Source organism: Microtus pennsylvanicus, chromosome 5 (assembly GCF_037038515.1).
Source record: "Microtus pennsylvanicus isolate mMicPen1 chromosome 5, mMicPen1.hap1, whole genome shotgun sequence".
Classification (NCBI taxonomy): domain Eukaryota; kingdom Metazoa; phylum Chordata; class Mammalia; order Rodentia; family Cricetidae; genus Microtus; species Microtus pennsylvanicus.
Window position 1 is genome coordinate 41,943,613 of NC_134583.1, and position 14,684 is coordinate 41,958,296.

At 48.9% G+C, this 14,684-nt stretch overlaps 1 protein-coding gene across 6 annotated transcripts in view; it reads right to left on the reverse strand.

Moving 5' to 3' along the window:
• P2ry6 (pyrimidinergic receptor P2Y6) overlaps positions 1 to 14,684 on the reverse strand; it is a 37,350-nt gene that overhangs the window by 7,581 nt on the left and 15,085 nt on the right. For 2 of the 6 annotated variants that reach the window (XM_075971592.1, XM_075971595.1), the window contains exon 2: positions 1,039 to 1,177. The exons of the other annotated variants lie outside the window; for them this stretch is intronic. The gene's annotated coding sequence lies outside the window, so the exon portion shown is untranslated. The remainder of the gene's footprint in view (positions 1 to 1,038; positions 1,178 to 14,684) is intronic. 6 annotated transcript variants of the gene reach the window in all.

The following is a 14,684-nucleotide window of genomic DNA, read 5'->3' on the forward strand; positions in this document are numbered from 1 at the left end:
AAAAAGAAAGCAAGAAAGAAAAGAAGGAAGGAAGGAAGAAAGAAAGAAAAGAAGGGGCTGGAGAGATAGCTTAGTGGTTAAGAGCTTATACTGTTCTTTCAGAGGATCAAAGTTTGGTTCACAGTCTTCAAAACAAGTGCTCACAACTGTCTATAATTCTCGGGAGTCTGGCACTCTGACCTCCAAGGCACCCACAATCATCTGCACATATCTATACACATATACATAGTTAAAATGTGTGTGGCCGGGCGGTGCTGGCTCACGCCTTTAATCCCAACACTCGGAAGGCACAGGCAGGTGGATCTTTATAAGTCTGAGACCAGCCTGGTCTACAAGAGCTAGTTTCAAGATAGGCTCCAATGCTACAGAGAAACCCTGTCGAAGGAAAAAAAATGTATATGTGTATTTCTGGACAGGTTTTCTCTGTGCAACAACCCTGGTTGTCCTGAAACTCATTTTGTAGACCAGGATGGCTTCAGACTCACAAATATTGCCTGCCTCTGCCTCTTTAGTTTTGGGATTAAAGGCGCAAGTCCCCACCACTTTGCTTTAAATATATATATATATATATATATATATATATATATATATTTGGCTTTTTTCGAGACAGGGTTTCTCTGTGGCTTTGAAGCCTGTCCTGGAACTAGCTCTGTAGACCAGGCTGGTCTCGAACTCACAGAGATCCGCCTGCCTCTGCCTCCCGAGTGCTGGGATTAAAGGCGTGCGCCACCACCGCCCCGCGTAAATATATATTTTTAAATCACCATCTTGACTGTAGTTCTGACCTACAGTAGGGTCTCCACCTCCTCTCACGGAGTTTTGTCCAGAATCCCATCATCTCTGCCTGGGAAACTAGAAGAGGAGGGCAGGTGGGGCAGAGGAACTGTCGCCTGGTGGAGCACCGTGGCAGTTCTCAGAGTGACCACGGTCACCTCAGTAGCTCTTGGTGGGACAGCAGAACCCATTTGGGCTCCACTTGCTGTATGTTCTAGAAAGGTCATTTTACATCCTTGGGTCCCCATCGTCCCTGATACTCACTGCTAATTTCGTGACTGTCCAATGGAAGCCAGAACTGGGATAAGGACTCTGGTACCAGGATCTTACATGGGATGGGCTGTGCTGTGCTGGTCCCACTTTGCAGATAAGGAGTCAGGTAGCTGTGGTCTGGATGTCCGCCCTACAAAACCTTGTGTTAATAGCTTTGTCCCCAGCTGGTAACACTAGACTGGGGCCTGGATGGTGCGGGCATTGGCCTTCTCTATGAATTGGCTCTTGCACAGTTCCCGTTGGATGGGTGAGTAGATAGGGACAGGTTGGAGGAAGTGGGTCATGAGGGTGAGATGTTAAAGGACACGCCTTGTTCTCCTTCTCCTCTTCCCCTCTCTACCTGTTCCACCATGCCCTTTGCTATAACGTTTCTGCATTGCTGCAGGCCAAGAAAGGGCAAGCTTGGAAACCATGAACCCAAATAAATCCTTACGTGATTGTTCCTCAGATTTTGTCACAGGGATGACGAGGCTTAGACAAGTTGATGACTTGTCCAAGGTGACAGTGAATCAGTGGCCAACTGGGAGCTGGATGCAGATTTGAGTAATGATAAAGTCTGTGCTGGGAAGAGGGGTGACATTTCCCTACCAGAAACCTGAAACCAAAGTGGTTAGGAGTTTGTCGTGTACACAATAGACCCCTCGTGGCACCATTTCCCGGGAATAGATTAAAACAATGGAGGTTAAGAGTCAGGGCCACCGGTCTGGATCAGAAAGACTGACTTCCTCCCTCCCACTTTGTGAGATACTGGACACAAGACCTGTTTTGCTTTTCGGTCTCCAGCTCCCTGGAGATCCTGGATGAGTGAATCCTGCCCATGAATATAAGCCACAGGGCTCTATCCTCGATGCTATTGGGTTCAGTCATTTACCGTGTGTGTGTGTGTGTGTGTGTGTGTGTGTGTGTGTGTGTGTGTGTGTGTCTGTGCGCGCGCGCATGCCACGGGTCAGCTTTCTCCTTCCACCACATGAGACTGAGCTCAGGTTGCTTGGTGGCCATCACCTTTACCCACTGAGCCATCTTGGCTGATGACATATTCGCTGGGGGCTAGGGGAATGGCCACAGGAGTTGTACCTCTAAGCCTACCTGATTCCACAGCCTGTTCACACACACTGTCTGTTTACTGCCCATTTCAGAGACAAGACACGGAGGCTTAAAGGTATCTGGTTCCATGCAAGGTTCTATGTGTGAGGCTAGGCCAGAGGGATCCTCAGAGGACCCCTCACTTCTCATGAGAAGCAGAGTCCTGTCTGAGACCTGCTGTAAACATCCCTCACGTCTACTGAAGCCTGATCCCACCTGACAGAGACAAGACGTCCTCTGACCCCAGAACCAGGGGTCAGTGGCAGACTCTGGATTCTGGACTTGCTGGGCCAGACAGGTTTTAAGATCATCTGAGAACCCCTCTTCTCCCCCAAGAGGAGACCCCTGAAGCCTCCCAATGACTTGTCTGGTCCCTGTTTGCATACTCCCCTTGACATGAAGCTCATTCCCCTCCCAGGTTACCATAGGTTATGTTGAGAACGCTCCCTGAGCTATGCTTCTAAGTTAGCAGTTCTCTCCAGCACAGCCTGCCTCCGGGACCTGAGACACCCTGGGGAGGTCGTGCCAAGACCACTTATCAGCAGCTCCCTCATTCCCACCAATGGATTCTGAACTCACATCCAGATCCAGGAAACCTGGGCCGCACACTTGGTTGACAGGAAAACTTCAAAACAAATCTTGTGGCCAAGTGTGGTACATACTTGAAGTCCCGGCACCAGAGAGGTAGGCATTTCCTTCTGTCATACAGCTCTAAACCTCTACTGTGAGCCTTGTGGACCTGGGGCCAACCCATGGAGGTGGAAGAGGGATTTGGAGGTGTCTGAGGCTGGCCAGGGAGGGACATTTGGAGGGTATCAAACCTGACTCAGTGTGAAATGGGGGAGGCTGTATGGTGACTCGTGTCACTCAAAGGTCACTGTCCCTGGGAGGTTCTCTTCTGCCACTCTAGCTAAAATTACAACCTACATATGTGTGGGATTTCCCCAATCTGTTATATTTTTCTTCTCAGTACCTTTAGACTTTTATTACTATATTTACTTATTTATATATGTGATTTTTAATGTCAGACCACAACTCGGAAAAGTCAGTTAGTTCTCTCGTAGTATGTGTGTCTAGGAGACTGACCTTAGGTAGGCCTGGGGGCTAGCTCTGTTACCTGATGTCATCAGCAATTCCTCTTTACCACCTCCTCCTTCCTTCCTTCCTTCCTTCCTTCCTTCCTTCCTTCCTTCCCTCCTCCCTCCCTCCCTCCTTCCTTCCCTCCTCCCTCCCTCCCTCCTTCCTTCCCCCCTCTTTCTCCCTTCCTTCCTTCCTTCCCTTTCTTCCCTCTTTTTCTTTCTTCCTTTCTTCCCTTTCTTTCTTTCTTTCTTTCTTTCTTTCTTCCTTCCTTTCTTCCTTCTTTCCTTCCTTTCTTTTTCTTTTTCTTTCTTTTTTTTTGGTTTTCTGAGACAGGTTTTCTTTGTGTAGACCTGGCTTCCTGGCACTCGCTCTGTAGATCAGGCTGACCTTGAATTCACAGAGATCTGCCTACTTCTGCCTCTCAAGTCAAGTGCTGGGATTAAAGGTGTCTGCCCTCACTGCCTGGTCCTTTTGTTTTTGAGACAGGGACTCTTGTAGTCCAGGCTAACCTCAGACCCACTATGTAGCTGAAGATGATTCTGAACTTCTCATCCTCCTGCCTCCACCTCCCAGGTGTGTGCCTCCACACCGAGCTCGGGCAGTCTGAGAATGAAAGCAGGGATTCGTAGATAAACACTCTCCCGACTGAGCTGTACACCATTTGTTTCTGTTTTTAAAGCAGGGTCTTACTCTGTAGCCTAAACTGATCTGGAACTCGTGGTGATCCTCCTGTCTTAGCTCTTAAAGTGCTTGGATTTCAGGTGAACATTACCATCTTTTAACAACTATTCTACTTGTTTGTAGATTTATGTGATTTGCCTTCTCCACCGGGATGTAATCGCCAGGCTTTCGCCCTTCCTTTGGGACAGTGCCGGTCATGCAGTAGGTGCGCAGTAGTACTTGTGGGAGAACTGAATTCCAGGCGTGGCTCAGGTACGTGTACACCGGCACGAGGAGCAGAAATCTGCTGGAGGTGCGGAGAGCCTGCAGTATGTGGTTTGGGGGACCAGGAGCAGCAGAGATGGGTGTGTGTACAGGCTACTCCTGGAGCTGCTTGTCTGGCTTTCTGAGCAGTTTGGGGTGGGAATAGTCCCAGCTGAAATGGGAAAAGGCTGCCTGCTTTCCTCGGCTCTCTACTCTGTCCTCTGGCTTCTCTAGGCCTCTAGGCCTTTCCTCTTTAATTGGAATCTCTTCCAGGCACCCAGGCTGGCTTCTGTCTGCTCTGTGGGCTCCCAGATTCTAGCTTTTCAGAATCACCACTTCCACCCTGGCGCAGTAGCACCCCAACCTCTCTATGCCACCTGCACCCCACTCCAGGACCCAGACCTACGTGTACACAGCTAGTAAGTCGCTACCCCTTAGCATGACACCTTGCTAAGCATTGCTGGAGGACGTGAGGTCCCGCTGTCTGCCCTGTGCTCCCCTGGTCTGGCATGAACTCACTCCCCTCTACTTAATCTCTTTTCTCACTTCTACACCTTTGACCCCAGCAGCCCTCAGATAAGCCGGCTTCAACTTCCGGCCACCTAATGAACCATTTGCTCCGCCCTCCTCCCTCCTGCTCCCCACCACCCCCTCAGTTGTACTCTTCTGTACCCTTCCTCCTTAGCTCCCCCGCACTGATTCCTTACCCTCAGCCTGCACTTCCTTCAACAAAAGTTCTCCGTTGACCTCACTTGTCTCTTCCTCCTTCATAGTCAAGCTTGTGAATGAATCCTCCACTTCCCGCCTGCACCAATCCTCCACTTCCCGCCTGCACCCGCTGCTCACACCCCCATGGTCAAGCACAGGACAGAGTGAGGAGAAACAGCAAGCTCCCAGTCCCCTAGATGAGGCAAGATGAGACTGGGGCGCTCCTAAAGAAACCTCCAGAATGCCCTGACAAGCCTGGAGGGGTGAGGGGTGCAGAGGCTGCAGGTGAAGCTGATGTGAGGCCCCATGACATGGGAACTTTAGAAAGAGGTGACTGGGCTGGGTGGGCATGGTGGCGCATGACTTTAATCTCAGCACTCAGGAGGCAGGTGCATCGCTGTGCATTTGAGGCCATTTTTGGTCTACATTGTGAGTTCCAGGACAGCCAAGGTTACACAGAGAAACCCTGTATTGAAAAACAAACAGACAGACAGACAAAAACAGAAAAATAAAAGAAAGGAAGGAGGCAGCAGGACTAGCAGGACTCTGGGACCAGGTGGCTCTGTGGTTCCCTCTGAAGGAGCCCGCGGTCGACCTGCAGGGACCTTTGACCTCTGTGTCCCGACCCCACTGCCACTGCTTCGGTCTGGCTCCCTGCTCCAGGAAAAGCAAGGTACTGACTCAGGTTTCTGGGAATTTGGAAGGTTCCAGTACTTGATCCCCTTGAGGCCCATGTAGGTCATCCGTCTCTGAGAGCAGAGGGATGCCCCTAGAATTCATTTGTTTGCGTTGTACCCACTTTTGCAGGAGAGGAAACTGAGATCAAGGGAAGAGAGGCATTTGGTTCTGGGACAGCACAGTCATCTGCTTGTTGGGGTGAGTGTCCGGGCAGCTGGCTCATGAACCTCAAAGACATTCAGCTGGGGCAGGGCAGAGTTCAAACAGTAGCAGCCTCTGGCCCCTGACTGACACTGGCATTCAGCATGGCTCTCGCGAAGCTCTTCCCTCCCTTGAGAGGCATTGTCTCTGCAGTGGCAGGCCGGACAGGGAAAAACAAGAAAGAACCTTGAGCCGTCTGTTCCAGAGTACAGTGGACCTGGTCTGATTTCTTCTTGGGTGTTGGAGCTCAGGGTCATATCCAGCCAATTGGAATTGGGGTGTGATGATCTCATCAACAGTACCAGCTTTTGGTGTCCTGGTCCTGCATCTCCCAGCCCTCCTGGCATGGGGATGTGTGCTCTTGTCTTGGAGCCTACAAACTTGACCAAGTCCCCGAGTCTTTACGTGGGGTGGGGAAGGGACAGAGGGAACCTATGGAATGGCACGAGGAAGACAGTTACTATTTAGTTTGTCTTGCATTCTTGAAGTCCTGGGTTCAATCTTTAGCACTGCACAAACCGTGCATGGTGACGCTCATCTGCAGCTCTAACACTGCAGAGGTACACCCAGGAGGACCCAGAGTCAGCTGCATGGTGAGATTGAGGCCAGCCTGGGCTACACAAGACACTATTTTTTAAAAAAAAAGGTCTTTCCATCCTACCAAGAAGAGGCTCATAGACTGGAGCCTGTCCGTTGCCTTTTTCTTGTTGGGAGCATTGGGCCCTGCTTCACAGCAGCCCCCAGGCTCTGCTAGTCCTCTGTGTTTTCACTTGTCAGCTCACCCTCTTTCCACAAGCCAGCAGACCTGGCTCAGCAAAACCCTGACATCCTCACCAACTTCCCAGAGTCAAGTTCCACATAATCCAGGCTGCTGACTTCTTTTCTTAGCACCCACCCACCCTGTCTCTCACGCAGGGACCAGCTGTGCTTGCCTTGTTCCGTGGGTGGCCAGTGTGTTTCCATCCCTAGCCTGCACTGTTCTCATACTGGTGGCTGGCAGGCTCCCACTGAAGGCAAATGCATTGACAGGGAGCTCGGTGTGGGCAGGAACTCTTCCCATCACTCTAAGCAGACAGTGGGAAACTTAAGCAGGAAGGGGTTCTGCAGGCAGGGAAGCCTCACCAAGGAGCAAGTGGCAGGGAAACAGCTGAGTCAAGAGGCCAAGGGCACTTCAGGCAGTGTAAACAGAGGGCAGAGGGCCCCTGAAGGTGGTGAGCAGAGCAGGAGAAGCCAGGCAGTACACTGGCAACTATGGGTAAAAGAGGCAGCAACTAGAGATAAGCATGAGACAGATGATTGGAGCTTATGGTACCCATTCCAGCCTCATAAGAGCCTGTGAGATAGGACTCGTTATCTCCTCGGGATGAGAGGCAAGACACACAGAGGAACGGCTCGAGAGTCCACATCACCATGGCTGTGCTACGGAGGACCTGAGATGGCAGAGAAAGCGGCCCTGCGCTCACCCTTTTTATCAGTTTCTGGTCTCCATAGGAGACCTCCTCCAGGGAGTCTTCAGAACCAACTAGAAGGAATCTCCCTATATCCATGGAAAGTCCACCATGAGGGTTGTCCTCTGACCAACCTGGGATGCCCATCAGCTTCCTACATACCATCTGCCTGTCCAGGGGCTCTTCCTACTCGGTGGTAATCTTACTCCACTTAACCCAGAGCTGACCAATCAGAGCACCCCTCCAAACCACTCACCAGTGACCAATCAGACTGTGCCTCAGGAATGTTTCTGTGCCTAGCTTGGAAGACTTTCTCTCTTCTCTCCTAGGCTGTCGTGAGAACGGTGGCAAGAACTTAAGTGAGCGTGTAGAAACGCAATGAAGGAGTGAGAACAGAAAAAGAGAATGTGGCAGACCCAAACCTTCTGGTACGTGAGCTGACAAACTGTTCAATTAAACCAGCCCTTGCCACTCTGACACTAAATACACAGGTGATGGCAATGAAATGGGATTCATTAATTTCATCAAAACTGGAAATCTTGGGCTGGAGAGATGACTCAGCAGTTAAGAGAGCTCTTCCAGAGGTTCTGAGTTTAATTTCCAGCACCCACATGGTGGCTCACAACCATCCCTAATGTGATCTGGTGCCCTCTTTTGGCCTGCAGACAGAACACTGTATACATAATAAATAAATCTTAAAAGAAAAAAAACTTAAAAATCTTTGTGCAAAAAGAAACATTATTATCAGAGTAGAAAGCTCTGCAAAATGAGAGATGGTATTTGAAAATCTTGTCTGGTTAGGAGTTAATACAGGTTCAAGGCTAGCTTGGTATGCAGAACAAATACCAGGCCAGCCAAGGGTACATGGAGAGACCTTGTCTCAAAACACAAAAACAAACCACATACACACACAAAAGAACAAACCAAAACCAAAAAATCCAAACTCAGTGAAGAACTGAATGAACATTTCTCCAAAGAAGATCTGCAAGTGGTTAGTAAGTACTGAACGGATACCCCACCTCACTAATCATCAGGGGAACGCGAATCAAAGCCGAGAGGTACCCAGGACAATGGTTATCACTGAAGCGGGGATGAACACCAGGAAGATGGCTCGGTCAGTAAAAATGCTTGTTTCTTGAATGCATATATAAAGCCAGATGTGGAGGTATGCTTCTGTGGCCCGGCACTTCTACGAAGACAGGAGGAGAGGCAGGAAAATGGCTGGAAGGTCGTTTCTATGCAGCGCAGCAGAGGAAACGAGAGGCTGCCTCCAAAACAGAGTGGAAGGGGGGAACTGACTCCAACGAGGTTGTGTGTGCTGTGGCTCATGGTCACCTCCACCCACACACTCACCAGTGTGAACACACACACAACACACACAATAAATAAATACTTACAAAAAGCCTCAACCACAAACTAGAAGATATCATTTGATATTGACGAGGTGGCGAAACCTGAATTCCCATCACTTGCACAAATGTAAAATAGTACGGCTACAGTGGAAAAAAAAAACAGTATGGAAGTTTCTTAAAATAAATAAATGCATACCTCAGGATTATTGTCTAGCAATTCCACCTCTAGAATCCAAACCAAAGTCTTAAAGAGGGAGGAAGTTCTGATAATGAACTGTAACATGGATGAACCGTGAACATATTGTGCCCAGTAAAACAATGGACACTTGTAGCTACAGGAAGAACTGAGAGTCCACAGACTCAGGGCAGGGTGGAGCCATGGCTTTCTGCGTCCAGAGTATTCTGTGCTTGACAGCAGGTCTCACTGTGTGGCTGAGGCTGGCCTCAGGCTTGTATTGCAGCTCTGGGGACATATGTTGACAGTTATCGTACAATAATGTATATGTGCTCAATATGACTTGTTGTGTGCTCCCAGGAAGGGTTAAATGGGCTGGAGAGATGACTCAGCAGTAAGAGCACTAACTGCTCTTGCAGAGAACCTGGGTTTAGTTCCCAAAGCCCACATGGTAGCTCACAACCGTCCATGACTCCAGTTCAGGGGGTTTTGATACCTTCTTCTGATTTCAGGTGCACATATGATGCATTTACATACATGCAGGCAAAAACACTCACACACTTAAAACAAAATAATAGAATATAAAAAAATTTTTAAAGAGGTTAAACTGGGGGTGTTTTCCTGTGCCTGTAACCTCTCAAAATCAGGCAGTCACTGAAGGGTTACCACAGGTTCAAGGCTAACCTGATCGGTGTAACAAATTTTAGCAGCTGAGCCTACACTGTGAGACGCTGTCTCAAAATAAGACAAAACCAAACAAAAAGTTAATGATATAAGTTTTTTTGTGTATAGCTTTAAACAAAGTCACAACAAAACAAACAAAGAAAGGAAAGGATGCCAGCCCTGACCAGCACGTCCGCCCCGGGGACAGCTCTCCATTGGTTCAGCAGCGCTTGGTGGAGCTCATGAGCAGAGAAACAGCATTGGAAGATAGTGATAGTGTCAGGTTTGTCTGGTACAGGAAAGATGTCTTCCTCTGAGTCAAAGTTCAAGCATGCTGACTGCCCATCACAGAAGACACAATGTCTAAGCTCCAGATTCCTTTTTTGTCCCCCCAGCCCATATACACACAGGTATTACTTGGCCACCTTTGCCTTGGTCTGTGGCAGCTCAAAAGCTGGTCCAAGGGTTGATATTCTGCTCATCCCTGGTGCTGTGAGGAACTAAGTTCCTTAACTACCAGCTTTATGTCTTTGTCAGGCATCCATGAAAGTGGAGCAGGCTAGCATGTAGCTAGCAGGTTACACACATGTGGTAAAAACAGGCCCCTCACAGTTCTTGATTCTCTTTGCATCCGAACCTTAGAGTGTGTGGGGGGCATAGGAAACTTATTTTTATGATGCAATGGTCCTTCTGGGACTCTCACTCCTGAAAGGTTAGCTTCTCTAAGGATCCATCACGATCCTCTTCTTGAAGGCTGCTTCTCCTTTTTCACATCAATTGCCAGGAAACCCAGTGATGCTTCTTAGGAATGCAATTAAAGAGTTCCTCAAAATTTAACCTAAAATTGTCATATAAAGCAGGAGTTCTACTCCAGGTGCACACCAAGAAAAGTGAAAATAGCTCCACAAACCGGGCACAGTGCCAACTCGCTGTAGTAGCGGCACTCGAGATGCTGAGACACAAGAACTGACACCGATTGAGGCTGGACTGAGATGCAGTCTCCAAACAAAGCGAGGGACCGGAGCGAGGGCTCACTAGCCAGGACTGCTTGCTGCTCTTACAGAGGGCCCAGGTTTGGGCACCCTCATCAGGGTTATCACAACTTGCTCATAACCTTAGCTCGGAGGGATTCAATGCTACCTTCTGTCTCCTCAGGTACCTGCACACACACACACACACACACACACACACACACACACGCGCGCACGCACGCAGGCACACGCACACACACATGCTATATATATAGTAAATGTATATATATTTATATAGCAAATATATATTTTACATAAATATATATTTGCAACCCTTAGACTAGAGAAATAGCTCAGGGGTTAAGAGTACTGGTTGTTCTAGAGGACCTGGTTCAATTTCCCAGCACCCACAAGATGGCTCACAACCATCTGTAACTCCAGTTTCAGGATCCAGCGCCTTCTTCTGACTTCTGCAGGTGCTACACACAAGTTGTAGACATACATGCAGGCAAAACCACTTATACATGTAAAATAATACATTTTAATCCTGCACTGATGGTGCACACCTTTAATCCTAGCACTGTGGAGGTAGAGGCAGGGGGATTTCTGAGTCTGAACATTTAAGATCCAAACATAACACAGCAGGAAGTGAGACTGGCCCCAGGTTTTAATATCTTAGGAGTCTCGTGTTTTGCCTCAGATTTCAGCTCTGCCCAGAGACAACCCTCCTCCAGGACCCGCAAGTCAGGTTAAATACATGTTCTCATTTCGCCTCCCCTAGGAGCCCATTTTACAGATGAAGAAACTAAGATCCTAAGGGTTTAATAATGTGTATGAGAACCACAGGACTGGCAGGTGCTGGATTCCGACCCAGCTGTTTCTCTTTCCCCTGGACTCCAATGCCCCTTAGCACCTCTGCTGGGAGGCACAAGGCACTCAGGACCGCAGGACTCCTATTTCTCTGATGTGACAGAGACAGCATTTCCCTCACTCTGGATTAAAAGCTGCTTTCAGTGTCACAGGACAGTCCCACCCTATCCCAGGCCGTGTAACCTGGTGCTGTCGTGGGATGCCTGGCTCAGCTGCCGCAGACTTTGTTGTTGTTCGTTACTCTTATTTATTTATTATCTACGGGTATGCATGCGTTCACATGCATGCGAGTGCACATGCATGCGTGCATGTGTCCATGTATGTGTATATGCGTGCATGTATGCATGCGTGTTTGTGTATTGTGCATGCATGTATGCCTGTGTGTTTGTGTATGTGTGCATGCATGTATGTGTGTGCATGTGTTCATACATGCATATGTATGTGTATGTGTGTGTATGTACACTTGCCACAGCATATATCTGGAAGCCAAAGGACAAGTTTCAGGAGCTGGTTGTCTTTCCGCCATCACTCCCCCTGGGTCCCAGGGATTGGACTTAGGTGAGGATCTGCAGGAAGGGTCTTTACCCACTGAGCAGTCTCACCGGTCCACGCTGCAGACTTCTTGCACTTGTCCCCAGCCTATGAGTGCTTAAGCAGGCAGTGGGTCTCCTAGTTCCTGGGGCTCTGGTACCCAGCACACGGCTGGGCACAAAGGCCACTGATGTAGTCATGTGTGCCTGGCACAGGGCCTGCCTCCCACACAGCTGTTACCATCAGATCAGCACTGAGCAGGAAAAGCAGGCAGACACGTCATGGCCACAGGCCCAAGTCGGGGTTCTGGCCCTAACTAGACACCAACAGTCAGAACGGAAGAGTCGGATTCTGGGCTGCCAGTCCACCCAGACAGAAATAGAAAGCTGCCTCAGAGACAAATGGGGAAATGGCCCAGGGACAGGCGCTGAGGGAGTGGACTTAGTTCCACAAGAGCTGTGACTGGCCCCAGGCCCTTTGCCCAAATGGGAGCCTGCCACAGACTGTCAATTCCTTCCTCCTGCAGAGACAGGAGAAAACTCAGCCTGACCCTAGGTCTGAACGGGGCTGATCTTCCCTCCACCCCCTAAGGGCTGGAATTACAGATGTGTGCCTCTATCCCTAGCTTGATTAATTTACTCATCCAAGTAATATTTTTGCTTTGTTTTTGAGACAAGGACTTACTCGATAGTCTAGGCTGGTCTTGAACTCACTATGGAGCGAGGCTGGTTTTGCACCATGGCCACCCTGCCGTAGTCAGAAAGGTTTCTGTAAGCTCCAGCTCATCCTGGCTGCGCACACTTGGTGGAGACACTTGCCGTCTCTTGGGTACTCAATAAATTAACAGGCACATGGCTGTGTGTTGCACAAACACGCAGAAGCCTGATATTTGGCATCTGGAATCTTCCTCGTTGCTCTCCACTTTATTCATGGACATGGGCTCCACTGGGCCCAGGCCTCATTAGCACAGCTACCCTGGCCCACCGGCCTGGCACTGCTGTAGTCTTTGAGCTCCGGAATTACTGGGGGGCTTCTTTGCTCACTTGGGTTCTAGGGATCTGAATTCCCATCCTCACACTTGTCTGGCGAATGCTTTAACCACTGAGCCATCTCCCCAGTCCCACACTTCCAGCTTTGGGTCAACCGAGTCATTTCCTCTTTCATTCTGTTGTTCACGAGGCCAAACAGCCCACATTGACCAGGCTGCAACAATGAAACTAAATTTTGGAGTTAGGAGTTGAAATCCAGTATTACTGCTAGCCAGCTGGATCCCCAAATCCCGAGACTGGCATTTTCCCTCACAGACCTCCATCTTCTTGTCTGTAAAATGGGTTACTAGTAGCTCCTCCAGAAGACATTGGATATCACAAAGATTCAATGGGACAATTGAGGCTCCCGGTCAGCTCTGAGCCTCAGAGGGAAGGTGGCGGCTGGTGGACCTCACAGAGGAGTCAGACAGATTGCTAGCTCTGCCGATGACCTGCCCGGAGCTCCCAGGGGAGTCTGTAGAAGCAGTCTAAGAATGAGGAAAGGGGACACGCTAGAGACAGCAGCTAGTGCTCCTTTCTAGTCTGTGGTCCCTGCCCCCTTCCTAGGAAATTAACAAATAGTAAGGCAATATCAAAAAAGAAAAAAAATATAGAGTCTCATTTCTCTAGGCTGGCCTGGAACTCCTTCCACAGCTGAGGATAACTTTGAGTATGTGACCCTTGCCTCTACCCTCCTGTGATGTGGGCGTGTCATATCAATCTGTTGATTTCATTGGTTAAGCAATCCTGTGATATCATATCAATCTGGCATGTCATATCAATCTGTTGATTTCATTGGTTAAGCAATCCTGTGATATCATATCAATCTGGGGTGTCATATCAATCTGTTGATTTCATTGGTTAAGCAATAAAGAAACTGCTTGGTCCTGATAGGTTAAAACATAGGTGGGAGGAGTAAACAGAACAGAAGGCTGGGAGAAAGAAGCTGAGTCAGTGAGTCGCCATGATTCTCCCAATGCAGGCAAACGCAGGTTAAGATCATTCCTGGTAAGCCAGCTCGTGGGCTACACAGATTATAAGAAATGGGCTGGGGGCTGGAGAGATGGCTCAGAGGTTAAGAGCATTGCCTGCTCTTCCAAAGGTCCTGAGTTCAATTCTCAGCAACCACATGGTGGCTCACAACCATCTATAATGGAGTCTGGCGCCCTCTTCTGGCCTGCAGGCATACACACAGACAGAATATTGTATACATAATAAATAAATATTTAAAAAAAAAAAAGAAATGGGCTAGTCAGGTGCGAGAGTTAGCCGAGAAGAGGCTAGATAGAAATGGGCCAAGCAGTGTGTAAAAGAATACAGTTTCCGTGTAATTATTTCGGGTAAAACAATCCTGAGTTGTGGGGTGTTGACTGCTTACCACTACGCCCAGTATCGTGTAAGGCTAAAGCTCTATCCCAGGGCTTCATGCATGGTTTGCACCACGCACCTCATCCCCAGCCAGATGAGTCTCAGCAGTGTAGAGAAACTCCCCCCGCAGGCCTGACGATTGTGTATGGGCACACATGCTCACAAACTACACATTTACACCTTTACCTCATACACATGAGGAGACGCACCATTGAAGTTGCTTCTTGGTACATGCCCATAATCCCAGCACCGGGAAGGCTGGGTCAAGTTTAAAGCTAGCCCGGGGAAACACAGTACGACTATCTCAAAAAGAAGAAAGTACAGCACTTCATAGCTTGCAAAGGTCCTTTCACTTTTCACCTCATTTGATACTGAGCGATGGAGAGTAGTCTCTGAGTTGTATGAATTCCATAGACCTTCAGGAGGCCAGTACTGAACACAGGGCCTCTGTGTTCCCTGGATTCAGGCTAGCAGAGTCCAGTGTCAACAGAATCTCCAAGCAAGGTTTAGCCCCACTCCCCAGACCCACCCATTCACTGTTTCTCCTCCCCTTCAGT